At 37.2% G+C, this 17,325-nt stretch overlaps 1 long non-coding RNA gene across 1 annotated transcript in view; it reads left to right on the forward strand.

The window, feature by feature from the left end:
* Nucleotides 1–17,325, forward strand: part of LOC308608171 — a 553,808-nt gene that overhangs the window by 268,323 nt on the left and 268,160 nt on the right. The gene's annotated exons all lie outside the window — the stretch shown is intronic.

Raw genomic sequence — 17,325 nt, forward strand, 5'->3', positions numbered from 1 at the left:
CATTTATTTTGCATTCATAACTTCTTTGGAGCAACTCAAATTCGTCTTTTGTAATGCTGCATTTTAAATTGTTTTCACGCCAATGTGAGTCACTAACTCTTGTATTCATCTCACAAAAGGTAAGAGAGGGACCTCTTTCTCCCAATTGGGATTAAATAGTAACTTCTCAGTTCTTCTGCAATATATTTTTCATAATGGTTTAAATCTGTGTTTATTTCATATGTGAGCATAAGTAACTTTTGTTTTACCTGCCAGCCCTGCCTTATCTTGTGCCTTCCTTTACATTAATGTAATTACTTGGGAATTATCTCTATTCCAAATTGAATAGGGAAATATCAGCTTGCTGCAGGCTCTGTGCTCATCCAGGAATTAAAGTAATTTAAGATACGAGGTTTTAAATGGAAACTCTATTTGTAAGAAAAAGATGTAATTCACTGCCAGAGGTATCCGTTTCAGTGCAACTTCTAGAGAGACAAAAATGCTCTCCAAATTCTGATTCTTGATTTTCTAAGTAATTCGGATCCTGGTATCTTTTCTACTCAGATAGATTTCTAGGGTGTTGTGTAATCTGGGATATATCCTGGTTTCCATTTCCAAATGATAACCATTTCCTGGGTGTCTTCCTGACTCAACCATTGAGCTGTTTGGCAAAACTTCTATCCAGTGATCTTCAATTTGACATGGCCTCCTCAGGCAATGATGGGTCTTCCTTGAGTACAATTCATTAAATGTTGTTTTGTAGAATAGATAGTGATTATACTTATCAAATGTCTGCAAGTCTCATTCGGAGATATGCTGTATTATAAATGAAATTATTTTCTATTTGGGGGAATTCTTGTTTATTAATATTGTTATAAGTTATAATAACTTGTTTATTAATATTGTAGATAAAGGCTTTGGTGAATAAACTATATTGATCTTTAGAAAGTGTTAGTTGGTATTAGCTTTGCGATAGACTGAAAATGATATAAAATGGTTGGTAAAATGACTCAAACTATTTCTCTGTGTTGCTGTGGATGAGGAAGAGGCGACAGGGACAGAAAATGCCTCATAAATCAGTGTCGGGGTGTTCCCTACCCTATAACCAAATAGAAATCATCACTAGCAGGACTGCCTGCTTTACAAATCATGTCCTAACCCATTTACTTTAAAAGCTCTTTTCCTTAGAAGTCATTTCTAGTATTTTTTTAATCGTCAAATTATGCATATATACTTTCTAGGAGCAATCGAGTATAAGTATGTGTGTTTAAGTAAATATATATATTTATATAAATATGCATGTATATACACATATCAGCAAAATCATATCTTCTTAGGGTTCCCAAGTAGGAAACTTTGAATATGCATACAGAATTTTATTTATCTTTGGATCATTCTAATTTTTATTTCATATCTAAATCTTCAGTCTCAGTCTGTTCTTATTCTGTCATTTATTTATATATTTAACAACTTTTGTGTAGCTAGGTGTGTGGTCTCAGACACTGGGGATAGAGGGAGGAAAGATTAAGTTCCTGTCTTCTAGCTGACCACAGGATGATGGAGAAAATACAAACATTTAACAGTCATTTCAGTTCATTGTGGTAGGAGTTGTGATCGAATCAGGATAAAATGGGAAATAGAGGGGTGAATTCTCAGATCATCCTGGAGAGCTAAGGCTAATGTTTTCTGGAGGAGGTAATTCTTGAACCACAATAGGTGTGTGTAACTGAAGTGGTGGTGTTGGATTGTGTGTGTATATTCCAAAGTGAGGGCATGGGGTGAGGGTTGGGAAGAAGGGGCTGTAGGAATCATCTCAGGCTCTATGGGAAGGGAAGGCTATCTGTGCTGTATGCAGCAAGGTCAAGGTGACATGAGGACATTCTTACATGCTTAGGGAGCACAAAATAAAAGTTGCAGAGTGACAGGAAATGAGAGAACTAGAGCATAAAATTACATCTGCGACTGTGCTGAGGAGTTTGCATCTTATCTCATTTTACCCAGAAAACAAAAGGGAGCCCTAGTGAATTTTATAACAGTAAGAAACATTGGAGTTGCATTTCGGAAATAGCAGTAGAGCAGCGATTTTGAAGAAGGATTAGGGGAGATGGAGAAGGAACACCCCAAGTGGAGATAGGAGAGCCAGTTAGGGAACTGTATTAGTAGTTCTAAGAAATAAATACTGACAGGCTCATCAAAGGAAGTGGTTTTGTGGGTAGAGCAAAGCTTTGAAAAAGTTGAGCTCTGAACAGTGGAGACCAGGTTGTTTACTTGAGGTTACCTGTCCTGTGTGAAGAAGGGAACCTAGAGGATGATTACTGATTGGAAGGCTCCTGACAGTGGGAGTGGGTTGAGGGGGAAGAGAAGCTAACTTTACAATAAGTCGTTGGAAGAGCAGGAAGACTTTGTTCAAGTTAGCGTAATAGACGCTTCCTCATTCCCTAGGAGGTACCCGGAGTCTTCATGGAGTCTAGTTCAGAGCCCAGGTAGAACCAGCGGCTGTAATGGTTATGACCACTTGTTCTGTCATCCAGATACTGTCTAACAGAGTAGCCACTAGCCGCATGTGACTATTAAAATTAATTCAGATTATAAACTTATTTCCTTAGTCACACTTATATTTCAACTTCTCAGTAGCCAAATGACAGCACGTATGGTGCCAAGGATCATATTGAACGAGGCAGTTCTAGATTTTCAGAGCACTCATAAAAGAATGCGGATTTTGAATCACGAAAGTAAATGCATAACTAAATGTATTTTAACATTTACCTTTTAGAAGTAGAGAGACATATTCTTGTTCCATAATCAATTATGTTGGTGAATAACATCTGAATTTTAATAGAATCAGAAAATTTTAAATCTTCTCATTTATAATTTGAGGATTTTTTCTTCTTTATCAGTATAAAGGGCATAAGCAAAAGCTACCTGGCTCTTACAGAACTGACAAAAAAGCCCCTGGTAACAAATCAAAGGGGGCAGGCACTGTAGAACAGGACAGTTTTCTCAACTGTCTTCCTAATGCTTTTTCAGAATCTCAAGTTCCATCTTCAGATTCATTAATAAAACTCATTGATGTTGGTTCTCACTGAAAGATGAGAATAACCAACATGTTATTAGAGTGCAGCTTCCAGGACTCAACGTGTAAAATACCCTTCACTACTCTTGACCTCTTGAAATGTATGAGACAAAAAACCCTAAAATGCCAGCTTTTCATAATGGTGTTGCCAAATGATGGAATATCTCATTTCTGAGGGAAATACACTTTGATCTTGCACGGAAAAATAAAGTTACTCTCTATTCTGATGGCACACAACCGAGTTCATTACATGCAGTCTGTAGGTTAAAGGATGTTTCGTACCTGGTGTCATGTTCATTATAAATAGATTTTTGATCTTCTTTTACCATTATCTGCAGATGAGATATTCACAGGGGGAAATCAGTTGCAAGCAGTGTAGGAAAAGAAGCAGTGAATAGCTGAGTTAATCTGTAACTTCAGCCCTGGACTGTTCTTTTACAGAATCCTCCCCATGATATTATTTACTGGCTATAAGCTATTTGCATTTAGCTATTTGTCTAACACTACAAACTAACATATAACTATAAAATATATATTAAAATTATCACTATAAACTGACTTGTATGTGTATATATATATGTTTATATATATGTAAGTTTCATGTATATATATATGTATATAATCAGATCATCCTTTAGAACAAACAAGTCCATACTTCACTCTCTTAAGGAACATTTATCAGTGATTTTGTCTAATTCAACTTTAACATTTTAGAATGAATTCCAATTCCCCTCTGTCATAAAGAGCTTCATGGTTGGTGTCTTTGACTACACATTTTTCTTCTTCCTATGCAGATTAATCCAAGGTATTGTTTTTGTCATATCACTTTAAAAAAGTTATTCTTTTTAAAACTATTTATTTACTTATTTATTTGCTCACAGCCCTTTGGGGAGTACATTGAAGCTGCAGAACACAGTTTTGTCTTTAGCCTGCATTCAGAGCCCGTCCAACCTGTGTAGGTCCATAACAACTTACACCCCGTCGCTTAAATGAAGTGACTGATCCTCTTTCAGTTCTCCTCCACTTGGGAAGGACATTTGTCCTCCAGCTGCCTCCTCTCAGCCTTATTCTTTTCTGTCTCAGAGCCCTTCGCCTTCCTGGCACCCTTATCCGGATAGCTTTGGTCTCCAGTGGCTTAAATTCCACCAAATACTCCTCACTTTTCATGGAGTTTATTAATTTGCTACATCTACATGGTCCCTTGTGACCATTCTTGACAAGAAATGGAATTAATAATAAAAACGTACTTAAATCTATTAGTCATGTCCTCTTAGCTTGCTTGAGGGCAATTGTCACGTAATAAACTCTCTAACTGTTTATTGACAGAATTCAAAGGACAGGTACCTTAAGCTGCAGCCTTCCACGGTCAGCTTATTGATCCATACTGACCTTAGATACACTGTGGATAGAATTAGCAAAATATTATTGTTCTTTTTATTGTGCTCAAGAATGCTGGGACAATGGATTTTCTTCCTTGAATCTCTAAAGGGCCTTAAGGTCCATAAATATTGATACTGTGTACGTCTAAAGATAGATCAATTTCTGAAATAATATTAATGTGTTCATACAGTTACCTTTGAAGAGAATATGGGTTTTGATTTACCTGCCTATAAATATTAAATTATCTGAAGTAACTAATGTGGTTATTTCTGTGTTGGTTTATACTAAACATTTCATTCAGTGAAAATGAAAAACAAGGTATTTTGTTAGCAATTGCTTTTAAACTGGTTTTTCAATTAAAGATGACTGGAGGGACTTCACAGCTCGTAGCAGTATCTTGGGGAGGTCAGCTTTTGTGTTTAAAAAGAACTTAAGGGACTTCCCTGGAGGTCCAGTGGTTAAGACTCCTCGCTTCCACTGCAGGGGGCACAGGTTTGATCCCTGGTCGGGGAACTAAGATCCTGCATGCTGCGCGGTGCAGCAAAAAAAAAAAAAAAGAACTTAGGTAACATGAGAGTTACCTAGAGGCCTTTCTAACCAAAACACATATCCTTTAGCTACATCTTCTGTAGAAGAAATACAAGTGTTTGAAATTCCTAATGACCACTTTAGTGTTTTCTAAAAGTATATCTAGCAGATGCAATAAGCTATCCAGCTATCTCATACAAATAACTTATTTTATGTGACTTGATCTTCCATTGTCACTTCATGTATTAAGTGATCTCCATGGCCTGGAGTCAAGGATAGCCAGGTTGTGATGGAAGAATGACCAAAAAATGGGGCAGTGGGAGACTTTAACAGCCAGGGGAAAAGCAGCTCTTAGCTATTGGGACGGTTGAGGGATTTCCAGAATAGGAGGACAAGTGGCAAAGATAAACTTGGGTTAGATGCAGTTACCTGAGATTTGACCCACGAGGCAAATTTAGAAAAATAAACTACTGTAATGTATACATGCAAAGTTGTGTGGCCTGTATTTGCCAACCCTTTTCAGAGCACGTTCAGTTGTGTTCGTTCCTCAAAATGGCAACTTTTGGTGTAGAGAGTAACTTGATTCAGTGTTTGTGAGAACTGTACAAATTTGATTTTATCCTCATGAATTCAAAGTATAACTTCAAAGTGAAAACACTTTCTCCTCTACAGCTCCCCTCCTCCCCTTACAATGTCCTGGTTCAGTTTAAATGGTTCATTTGAGACTTATTAACGTAAGTGCTTCAGCTTATTTGAGTTAGAGAATTTTGTATCCTTAGCCCCTGAGGAGGAAGAACTGTTCCCCTACCCTTCTAGGTTCTTCTGGCTGGTCTAAGAATTAAATTGATGTGACACGGATTAACAGGAGAAAAATCACAGAAAAGTTTAACGACATGTATGCATGGGGGAGACCCTGATTCACCAAAATGGCTGAAACTCTCACCTTAAATGCCATCTTCAGTTAAAGACAAGAGAGAATGTTGTGGGTAGTGGTTTGGGACCTTAAAGGGGAGGAAGGCAGTTGACATAAAGATGGAAAGGCAGATGTTTGATAAAGGAATGGCCACTAGGCCGTGTACAGACAATAGGAGACAGAGAGGAACCTTAACAAACAGACATCGCTCAGTCCCTTCCTGTCCACACACCTGGCTCATACTGTAGTTAGTGACCTGTGGTGACGGCTCCCTTCTTGGAAGAGGTCCTCTGTCTGTATTCTTCAGGCGGTTAGGGAGAAGGGCAAGTGTTCTTCCTGAGTTGTTGGGGCCTCGATTATTTTCACCTCAAAATAATCCACATGCCAAAGAGATCTTTTGGGGTGGCAAACTGTGTTCCCCTACAGTGGATTGCACCCAGTATAGGCCATGGATGAAAACAGAATTATTGGCTAGGGTAAGTGAGAGCCTGTCTCTCATGAAGGTGGACTCGACAGGTGTCTGGTAAGAAGGTGATAAAATGAGAAATTATCAATAAACCTAGCTTGGAGCTTGGTCATTGGTCAAAACCAGGAAATTCTAAGAGGACAATGGGAGGAAAGATGGACTCTGCCAATGGAATGGAAGCCAGAGGAGGTGGAGCAGCTGCACTGGGTCGGGGGGAGGAGCCCGCCTTCTGGGAGTTTTATGGCCACCCTGCCTTGAGAAAGCTTGGCTTTACCTTCAGACTGTGTCCTTGATTGTTTTCTCAGTTTTTGTGAGTGGTGTCAGCTAACTGTCCAGGCACATGGCTCTGATTTTAACTGACAGCATAAATCAGTCTTATTCCATATACTTGTTAGGAAATTTTATCTTTTAATCAGTACCACCTGCTTGAAGAGGAAAAACAAAACAACACCACAAAACAAATCAGCTCTATTCATAGGGATCCATTTTCTTTAGGTTAAAAACAAGCAGAACCAAACAAAAAGGCCAGTAAATTATTTTAGACAATCAGAAAGCTGGATCTCAGCCCTTTGTCTCTTCTCTGCTCTCCACGCTCCCAGGACTCTTTGTGAATTATGCTCTGGTGTGAAATGATTGTTCCATATGTATTATAAGAAATAATTCAGCAAAGTTGAATTCACTATTATGTAGATACTTAAGAATAGAGGATTGGAATCAGACATATCTGTTTTTAATGCTAATGAGTCTGCTAATTTCTAATTATGCAGATGTAGAAAAGTTGAGTAAACCCTTTGATCCTCATATCACTTTCTATTAACAATAATTATCTAAGTGGTTATAAGGATCAAAATAAGGTTGTGTGTATCAGGTACTTCAGAACAGGTCAATATACAGCATGTCGTTGATAAAACGTAGATGCAGGTGCTTATATAGTTGTCAGGGACATTATTGGCCAGAGAGAAACCAGCTGGGAAATAAGTCCTCCTGGGTCTCATTCCCGAGACTGGTGTTCTCCTCCTGACCAGCTGAATTTGCTTTTATTTTCATTGATAACTCAACTCCAGCAACTTTATATGATTTCCTTTTCTCTTGGCAACTGTGAAGCGCTGAGTCAAATTTGTAACTCTCTCAAAGCAACAGTATACAATTCTGGGTACTAAACTCATACCTGTTCTTATTTCTCCTATCTGATTTTCCTTTATGATTATATTATATCTAAATATCTATTTGGTTATTTATATTTATATATAACATGATAGATTTTAAATTAATTGCTTTGAGAAATGTTTTAAATTCTTTATAAGTTTGGAGTGTAGATAAGTTATCCCTTAACTAAAAGTATAGAGTATTGATTAAAAGAAAAAAAAGTTATTCTTTGTAAATAGTTGGAAACATGGATTACAAAATAGCTTCTTCAGCTTACTGGTCAACTGAGGACTTGTATTTATTCTTGGATTAGCTATCTTGATGTGTCCTTTTTCCTGAGAAACTATAGAATTCAAAATCTACAAATAAATACCTATAGATTCTGAAGCATTTTGTTCACCCAGTTCAAATAAATATTTCCTTTATCAAAATTTCTACCACTTTAGTCTGTTTTGTATTCTTTTATAACATAAACCGTTTATCACTAATCCCTATTAAAGTCTGAAATTTCTATCATGAATAATATACTCTAAGCATAATCAAGACATGCTCTATCAGTATTGTTTTGTTCTCCTAGTTGTTAGGGTGATGTTTGTACATAAAATAAGCACACATGGTAATGATACACCTTGATACCAGTCAACTGACTAGTGAAGCCAATTCATTGTAATAATCGTTTGGAGTATATTAATATAGCTATCAGTAATCAGGCAAATCGAGGGCTTTTAAAAACTTTCATTTTTAGATCTTAAACACATTTATATACTTTATACTGTTCATATTTCTAAATATGAGAAAAATGGAATAATATTGATGTAGTTTGAGTATGGTTTCCTACTTTGCATTAGTATTAGATTGTTTCTAACATATTGCATGAAGATCAAGGATTCATTATTTCATTTCAAGTGTATTTAGAAAACTTTATCATTCAAAGGACGTTTCATATTATGATTTATGAAATAAAGACTTGAGAATTTCAAATGTCTTTTTAAAGTTTTGCTTCACTGATTTTTTTTCAATTGTCCTGATAGAATTCTGTAACTCAGGGCATACTGGTATTAAATAAGTTAGTGGGTATTAAAATTTAAATTACAAATAAAGTAAAAAATAAAAGGAAAAAAGAAAAATAATATGTGAGGGCATTTTGCCCAGAATAACCCTGTATCTGTTGCTCCACAAGTCAGATTACTTCTAAAAATCAAAATCTGTATAACTAATGATTTCTTCTCTCTCCAGTTACCAGATTGTCTGCTCTGCATATTGGAGAGTTTGGTTCATTAGTCTTTTTCCTATATATATATATTTTTCAGTTCAGTAAATACTATACTCTTTTCTGTTTTCACTAGCTCTTAGCACCTTAAAATCCATAAGTTATTACGCATTGAGTACCAATATGTAAAGAAAGAATTTCAAATCAGTTATTTTCCAATATTAGATTTTAGGCAAGAAATACTGCTTCTCTGGTAGGATGTTGGATTGCCAGAAAGACCCCTTACCACAAACTAGGTTCCATCATCTCAGTCCATACCTAGAATCCTCTTACTATCTGTAGTTGCTGCATCATTCAAATAGCTAGATCTGCCGTCATGTTCCTATGACTGTTTAGTTATGACTGTTGGGATTTGTTGTTGTTGTTTTTGTTTTTAGTCTCTTTAAAATGTTCTTTCGGGCTTCCCTGGTGGCGCAGTGGTTGAGAGTCCGCCTGCCGATGCAGGGGACACGGGTTCGTGCCCTGGTCTGGGAAGATCCCACATGCCACGGAGCGGCTGGGCCCGTGAGCCATGGCCGCTGAGCCTGCGTGTCTGGAGCCTGTGCTCCGCAGTGGGAGAGGCCACAACAGTGAGAGGCCCGCGTACCGCAAACAAACAAACAAAAAAAGTTCTTTCCTTTGACTCTTCTACTTTCTTCCATTTTGTCAGCCATGTCCTTCACTTAGGTTCCTCTTTTACTTCTGTTTTGTTACCCGTGATTTCAGTAGAACTGCCAGTTTCCTAAACTTGGATACAAATCCACACTATCCTCCTTGATTCCTCAGTTCATGGCCAGATCCTTCAAATGTGATTCAGTTATATACCCTTCCACACTCTCAAGAAATTTCCTGTCTAGTTACCCTTTTTCTTTTGCTTTTCAACTTTTACTTCTGTAGTGGATTCTTACCAGTAGATTTTAAAATAAACAGTTTTAAAATCATATGACACTTTTAAACACACAGAAATCTTTGTTCAATTTCTCATCACCCTCCAGCTAACTCCAGCTATGTCCGTCTCTCTATAGAGACATATGATACGCTATATATATCATACTAGACTAGATACATCATATGCTATATAGTAGAGAGTATATTGTGTTTTGACCCAAAATGCTGATAAAATTTAGCATGATGTAATACAAATATAAAGTTACTTAAAGTGAAAAGTAAATAATAGGAAGAAGCACTGTTACCTTCTAAAAATTAAAAAAAAATCTTTTAGACTGTATTTTATTTTGCTGATACACCTTAGTTGTCTTTTGAATTGATGGAAGAAATTTATCTAACTGTGGTGTGACTAGTCTCTGAGACTCAGTTTCTTTACCCTTAAAAATACGGCGTTGTCTCTGGTAAGCTCTATTATACTAGGATGGTAAAATTGAAACCTTATTAGTTTCCCTTGGCCAGACAAAAATATGTTTATGCTTTAATATTTTTACTATGTACATATTTTTAAAGATAGTAGGAATGCTCTTCAAAGATGTATGTTTCTGGAAGGCTTTGGAAAATTTAAGTATATAATTAGTTTACACTTAACTGCCTTCCCATGAACAAAGTTTTCAGGCATACTGAATCAAGGTGTAGAAGAAATTGTGAAGAATCTTTACTATTTTCTTATTTGTTTGTGTAATGCAGTCTTTTAAAATTGCATTTGAAACAACAATTTATTTACAAATTTGCTGGATATAAGATTTTTTTATTTGTTTAAATATACATGTAAGAGGATAACCTTAATTGCTGTATTTCAACATCCAGGGGGAATTAAGATTTATTTTTAAATATGTCATTAGTGTCCAGTTTCCAAAAGATAGTGTATGCTAAATTTAGGTGGTAATTTTTGGCGCTCCTGTTCTAATTACAAATATACTAAGAATACTAATGTAACTAAAAGTAGCGGATCTGGGTTAGTCTAGGTGGATGTGTGCTTGCAAGTGAAACACTGGGTTCAAAAAAAAAGTGTGAAGAAAAGTTTGATGGTGATACAGGTCTTTGGAGTAAAATTATTAGTCTTTACTAGTCATGAACTGTAGTTTTTCCAAGAGTACATCTGCACAGTGTCTGTTAGGAAAGGGCTGGAGAAAGTCATAATGAATCTGTGCTTTTGTGTCACCCAAGAAAGAAGACAGATCTGAAACAGTTTTCCTTACACAGGGCTTAAGATACAAATAAATGTATGCATCACTTTAGTGATAATGAAAACTGACTTCGTGACCTCAAGTAATCTTTCAGGGATGTTTTCATGGAAGGCTAGGGAATTGCAACGTTATGTAGAATGGGTTAAATTTGCCACCTTTCTTTTATTCATTTTTAGAGAGTGAATTCAGTTATGCTATTTTATATTCTAGTTTAAATTTTTGCTTGAGAATGAGGTCCTGGCATTGGCATGTTACACACCCTGTGTGAAATTTGGCTGTTTTCTATCAGCTTGACCTTCTGCTGTCCTGTGTGTTTACTGGTTGGACGTTTCACCTGTTCCTCTTAGTTTAGTAAAGCTACAAATAGGAAGAAGTAGAAAGGTTAGCCAATCAAAATGCAGAATATGGAGAAAGGTCAGGGTGGTGGTGCATGCAGTTCTAATTCCCAATACATATCAGACAATAAAAATCTGACACCTCATTCTTCTGGCAAAAACTGTAATAATGGAATTGAAAATACTGTGCAAATTATTTTTTCATACAGGACTATAGAGTTGAAATAGAGTAATAGTATTTGTCCATTTTCATTAAACTTTTAGAATTATACTCTGATGCTTATGAAAAAGAAGCCATACATACAAAATAGAAAACCAACAAATGTATATTTGAAAGTTCCAGATTTTTATGCATTTCCTCTTTACTCATTTATGAATTATAATTTCAATTATATATAGGCAAAATAAAGCGTGGGTAAGATAATTCATAAAGACTTAGAAATCCAATATTTGAAATAAATTAAACGATGACAAAAATTGTTGATGACTTAAGTTAATTGTTCTTTTCACTTAAGTTACAGCATTTACACACAGTTCTTGGCATTTGTGTAAAAGATTGTGGGGTATATGAGTCTGAATGATGGCTTCCCAAAAGATATGCACATCCTGCTACGTGGGATCTGTGATCCTTACCTTATATGGCAATAAAAGAGACTTTGCAAGTGTTAGTAAATTCAGGATCTTGAGATGGGAAGGTTATCTTTAATTATCCAGGTGGACCCTAAATTCCATCACTGTGTCCTTATAAAAGGAAGATAGAAGGAGCTTTTACAAACACACAGAGAAAAACGCAATGTGACCTTGGAGGCAGAGATCAGAGTGATATAGCTACAAGCCAGGGAATGCCAGGAGCCACCAGAAGCTGGAAGAGGCAAAAAACGCATTATCCTTTGGTCTCTGGAGGGAGCATGGCCCTGCCAACACTTTGATCTTGGTGAGTGAAACTAATTTCAGCTTTCTGGCCTCCAGAGTTATAAGAAAATAAATATATGTTATTTTAAGCCACTAAGTTTGTGGTAATTTGTTAACAGCATCGAAAATTAATACAGAGGACATTTGTAGTAAAGGAGTGAAGCTCTGGGAACCTTTTTGCTGAAAGCAATCTCCCTTTTAATTGTGTAAAGAGAGGGGTTTATAGGAGTTTATAGATCAGAATCATAACGAATCCAATCATCAATTCAAACTCAAACATTTCATCTCATCTTAATATGTAGTAGTAGATCAGGTAAGTCGTCCATATTCTAAGAGTACAGCACCTTAAGGCTCACTAATGACAGCCCAGAGAAATAGGAGCTGCTTGTGGAAGGAAGAGCCCTTGAAGTGGGGCCCGGTTGGCTGATAGAGTGAACCTCCTCGCTTCTTAAATGTTTCCAAGTGTTCAAAGGAGAGGAAGAGTGCTGTATCGAAAAATCTCTTCCTGTAACTCAGGGTATTTATTGTGAAGGAGAGGGGTGATTGAAAGATCTCAAGTCTGGGTCTGGTTAAGGCAGATACGCCTGGTGGTGCACCTTGGTGAGGATGATGAAGAAAATGAAACGCCAGACATCTGGAGCGTGAAAGTTTAGAGCGGGAATTATGGGGATAAGGAAAACGTGGGTGGGAAAGTGGCCAAAATACAATTTTACAGTATTTTAAAAAACAGGTCAGCTCAATTAGAAGCCAGGGATACAAGGTAGGTAGGGCCAAAGGGAACTCACGTTACAACTTACAAGGACTGCGGGGGAAGTAGTGCCTCCAGGGAAGAGAATGGCCAGAGGTGAAGGTGAGAGTACAGGGTGTTTTGCTAATAATCCACCGTGAGTTCCGGAGGGCCCACTGGAAGAGTTTCCGGAGTTGGAGCGTAGTGATGGATGAGGTCCACTAGAGAGAGGTGAAGTGAACCAGACGCCCGGGTCCTGCTTTGGTGACACACCAGGTGAGGAACAGGGCCAGGGTGAGGTGAGTCCCCTTGTTCTCAGGCAGTTGGTGGTGGCACGGCTGTGAGTGATGTGACAGGAAGGAGAGCTGGGGCTAACGGAGAGGAGACAGACTTCCGGGGTTCCCACTGCATTGTTGCCTGGAAGGTGGAGGCCTCGGGAGAGGCCGTCATGCTCCGAGCTGGCAGAACTTTGAAGCTCCCTGTCGTCTGCAGCAGATGTGGGAATGGAGGTCAGCAAAAGATTCATGTGCTGCAAATCTCAGAGGTCCTGCTCGGTCCCTGCTTATTAAAAAAAAAGGCGGGTGCAGGATTTAAATACAAGGTCATTGAGATACATCCTCATCAATCCTGTGTTAGGGCTGTGGAACTATCAACAGTAGTCATGACAATGCTGCTTCGCGGAATGTATCGTAAGGGGTTAGATAGCATATTCATCCCGCTCAGCAGGGCTGTAGCTAAACCAGGTCAGGCCATTATATTTTCTTGTTTACGGACCAAAAATGATCTTCCTTATGGCTAAGAACGCTGAAGAATTAACTCGCATAGTGCATAGTACTGCAACCTTGGCAGAAGTGGCAGCTATAAAGTTTTACTTAAACGCTTTTATCTAATCTGATTACCAAGTGCTGCAGCCATGTTACCATATACCACCCCCCAGTAAGAATAAGAGGCACGTTTAAGACATTCTTTTGAAACATGACACTTCTGTTGAGAAAATTGTTTTAAAAAATAATTGTTGCCTCTACTATTCCACTTAGAAGGATTCTGTTGTTATGAGAGAAGATCAAGCAGTTAGGTTTTCTCTGGCAGCGCATGCACGTGCACACATGCACGCACACACATACACATACACACATGCACACACACACACACATACACACATGCACACACACACACACACAATACATGCACACTGGCAGCGGAGAACACCAGGAATGATAACCCTAGAACACTTGCCAATACTCTAACTTTGTCCATATGCTCCTGTTTACCAACTTGAGTAGATAAGTGTGAAAATTTTTCCATAGTCAATATGTGGGAAAATCAGAGTATCCAGGGACAGTTGTATGCAGATTTAAAATAGGGTACCAGGGTCATAATATAACTTAAAAATGTTTTATTCAGCTATAAACACCAAAGTGAGAAACTGATGTTAAAGATCCTATCAGATTGTAATGCAAAAAGCAATTTAGGATGAGAAAGTTTACCAAAGGAAACACTCAGTCCTGAGAGAGTTAGTTGCTGAGGCCTGTCACACCCTAGTGTGGCATCACTGAGTCAGAGTGGCTTAGCTTCATGGTCCTTGTTCATTGTATGTAACACAGGAGATAGTCTGGAACAAGAAGTAAGATTACCAGCAATGCCTTTCAGATTAATTATTCTGAAAACATAATTAACATTAACCAAACACTACCTTTTTTATATGTATTTTTAAAACAAGGGCTTGTAAAGTAGGAGGTTTTATTGTACTTCATTTTGTAGAAATCATTCAGTTGTAATTGAAGTATTTAAAGGCTGAATACAAACATGCCTCTAATTTTGACTAGGGCTATAGTGTTTGGCTTTTTTTTTTTAATTGAAGTATACTTGATTTACAATTCTGTGTTAATTTCAGTTGTACAGCAAAGTGATTCCGTTAAATATATGTTTTTTCAGATTATTTTTCATTATAGATTGTTACAAGACACTGAATATAGTTCCCTGTGCTATACAGAAAATCCTTCTTGCTTATCTATTTTACGTATAGTAGTTTGTATCTGTTAATCTCATAGGGCTATAGTGTTCGAATTTACAAGAATTTGGCATAAGTCATGTAGACAATGAAATGAAGAAATGAAAAGCAAATTAGCAAAATAATATTATGAACTGTAAATTCTCTACTTTGAGAAATGAATGGAAAAGTAACTAAGGAAAAAAAGAATTAGAAGTCTTCCTCAAAATCAGTAGTTGAAAAGCCGAATAATAATACCAGTGAGTGATGAATAAGGTGCCTTTGCTAAGTCAACAAAATGTTGATAATCTAGAAAGTCATAAAACAGCCCCAATAAGGGGAAGGTGTGGTTTTGTCATACATTGACAGGCTCTCCCCACGGGCATTAACAGGAAAAATAAGAAAAAGGAAGAGGCAGAATCCTGATGTTGCTCGATGTAAAGTCATGATCACTAAGATGAGTAATAAAAAGTGCATTCTCAAATTACAGAAACTTACAGTGATGGCAAGCCTCAGAGATACAGAGACAGTGCCACATGGGTAATACATTAAATATACAGATAATATCTCAGAATATGCATATGACTATGAATATATTTTAATAGTTTCACATTTCAATATAAGATACAATATTGCATTTAAGTATTACCATTATATTTTCATATAATTGCCTCAAATATTTTTTAAGTAGGCAGAGTATAAATAAATAAACATATATTTAATTAATATATTTATAGTCTTGCAGTCAAGGGGTTTACGTGAGCGTACGCCAGTAATGTGCTGTTTTGCATGCCTGTTTGATCCCAGATGAAAAGAAAATATTTTATCAGAGCACAGGCTTGTTGACTTAGGTCCGTTATTCCTTATATTGTTTTCTGTGTGACTGCGAAAATGGAAGTAAAAATAGTTTATTTTTGTGTAACTATATTGTCAGAATTCCAAATCTTTAAATTTTTAATTAAATACTTAGTACTTGTAATTTTTTGTGAAGAATTTGATAATATACTTTAAAGATAATATCTATGGAGGAATGATTCTTAAGAGCAGGAAAGAGAAAATAGATTCTTTGCTAACTATCTATGTTGCAGTTGTCAGCCTGAGGTTATGTTGAACATACAAACTGGAATTGAAAGAGCCAAGAAAGGAGAAGTCTGTGGAACTGAGGCAGAGGGGGATGGATAGGTAAAGAGGAAAAGCTCGGTTGTAAAGGTGTAAGAGGAGTCGCCATGCGTAAACAAAGTCAAAACTAGGTCAAGTCCCAGTTCAGTTCTAGCTCACCTGTGTTCCCTTGGAGACAACTCCCAATGCGCAAGTGGGGACATGTACCCAGGAGGACCAAGCAGAGGTGGGAATCTAATAGAAGATTGTCAGTCAGAAAGGGGAATCAGTTTCTATACCTGATGATGTCGATAATCCTTGAAGAGAAAGAGGCTGTAAAGGAAATTAACATCCAGGCAGCACTGTCTATCTCTAGACACCTCTTCATACCTTGGAGGGGAAAATTGTCTTCATGTTTCTGTGAAGCTATGAACTGCTTTGAACATTTGTTATTTACAACTCTGCGCATCCTTTCATGATTTTTCAACATCACAGTCTATAATGCCAAAGCAGTGTGGCAGAAATTAATAAGACAAAGAATAGCTTTGCTGCTGTGATGCTAATGATTCTGTCTTTTAAGTATTATCAAGTAGATAATCAATTTAACTGTAAAGAAGAAAAATCAATTTTTATAGTTACTCAAGTCCCAGTGTCTGGACATAACTACTATCTGTCTTTCTTTCCTTGGGGTAGTATTTGCTAGTTTGAAAATAGTACATCTCCTTGTTGGATAGAAGTGAAAGGGTGAAATAAGTCTGAAGTAGAGGCTATACCTCCACTTAATAATCACAAAACAAAAATCCACCAACTCTAGGGCATCTGATTTCTGTTATCAAATCACCCATAAGACATATATACTTTTTTTTTTTTTTTTTTTTTTTTGTGGTACATGGGCCTCTCACTGTTGTGGCCTCTCCCGTTGCGGAGCACAGGCTCCGGATGTGCAGGCTCAGTGGCCATGGCTCACGGGCCCAGCCACTCCGCGGTATGTGGGATCCTCCCGGACCGGGGCATGAACCTGTGTCCCCTGCATCGGCAGGCGGACTCTCAACCACTGCACCACCAGGGAAGCCCAAGACATATATACTTTTATTGGAGCTGAAAAGCTTTTAAAAGATGTTAGGAAAAAAAAAAAAAGCTAGAACTTAGGATGTTCAAACATATCAAGACTGTGACTTAAATCCATCTCTGGGAAATTTTATTCTCAATTTGTAGCATAAGTAGGGCATTGATAGATTACTTGTCAATATTCCTTAATAAACAAAGGAAAGCCTAAATGAGAACAAAAATGGAATTGGCAATACAATAAAAATGAAAAGTAAGAATGAGCTCCATTTTGAATTGCTGCAATTTATATTCATTGAAATCACTCAGCTTGATAAGCCAGCCTTTTT

The sequence above is a fragment of the Mesoplodon bidens genome (assembly GCF_964165515.1).
Source record: "Mesoplodon bidens genome assembly, chromosome: 20".
NCBI classification, from domain to species: domain Eukaryota; kingdom Metazoa; phylum Chordata; class Mammalia; order Artiodactyla; family Ziphiidae; genus Mesoplodon; species Mesoplodon bidens.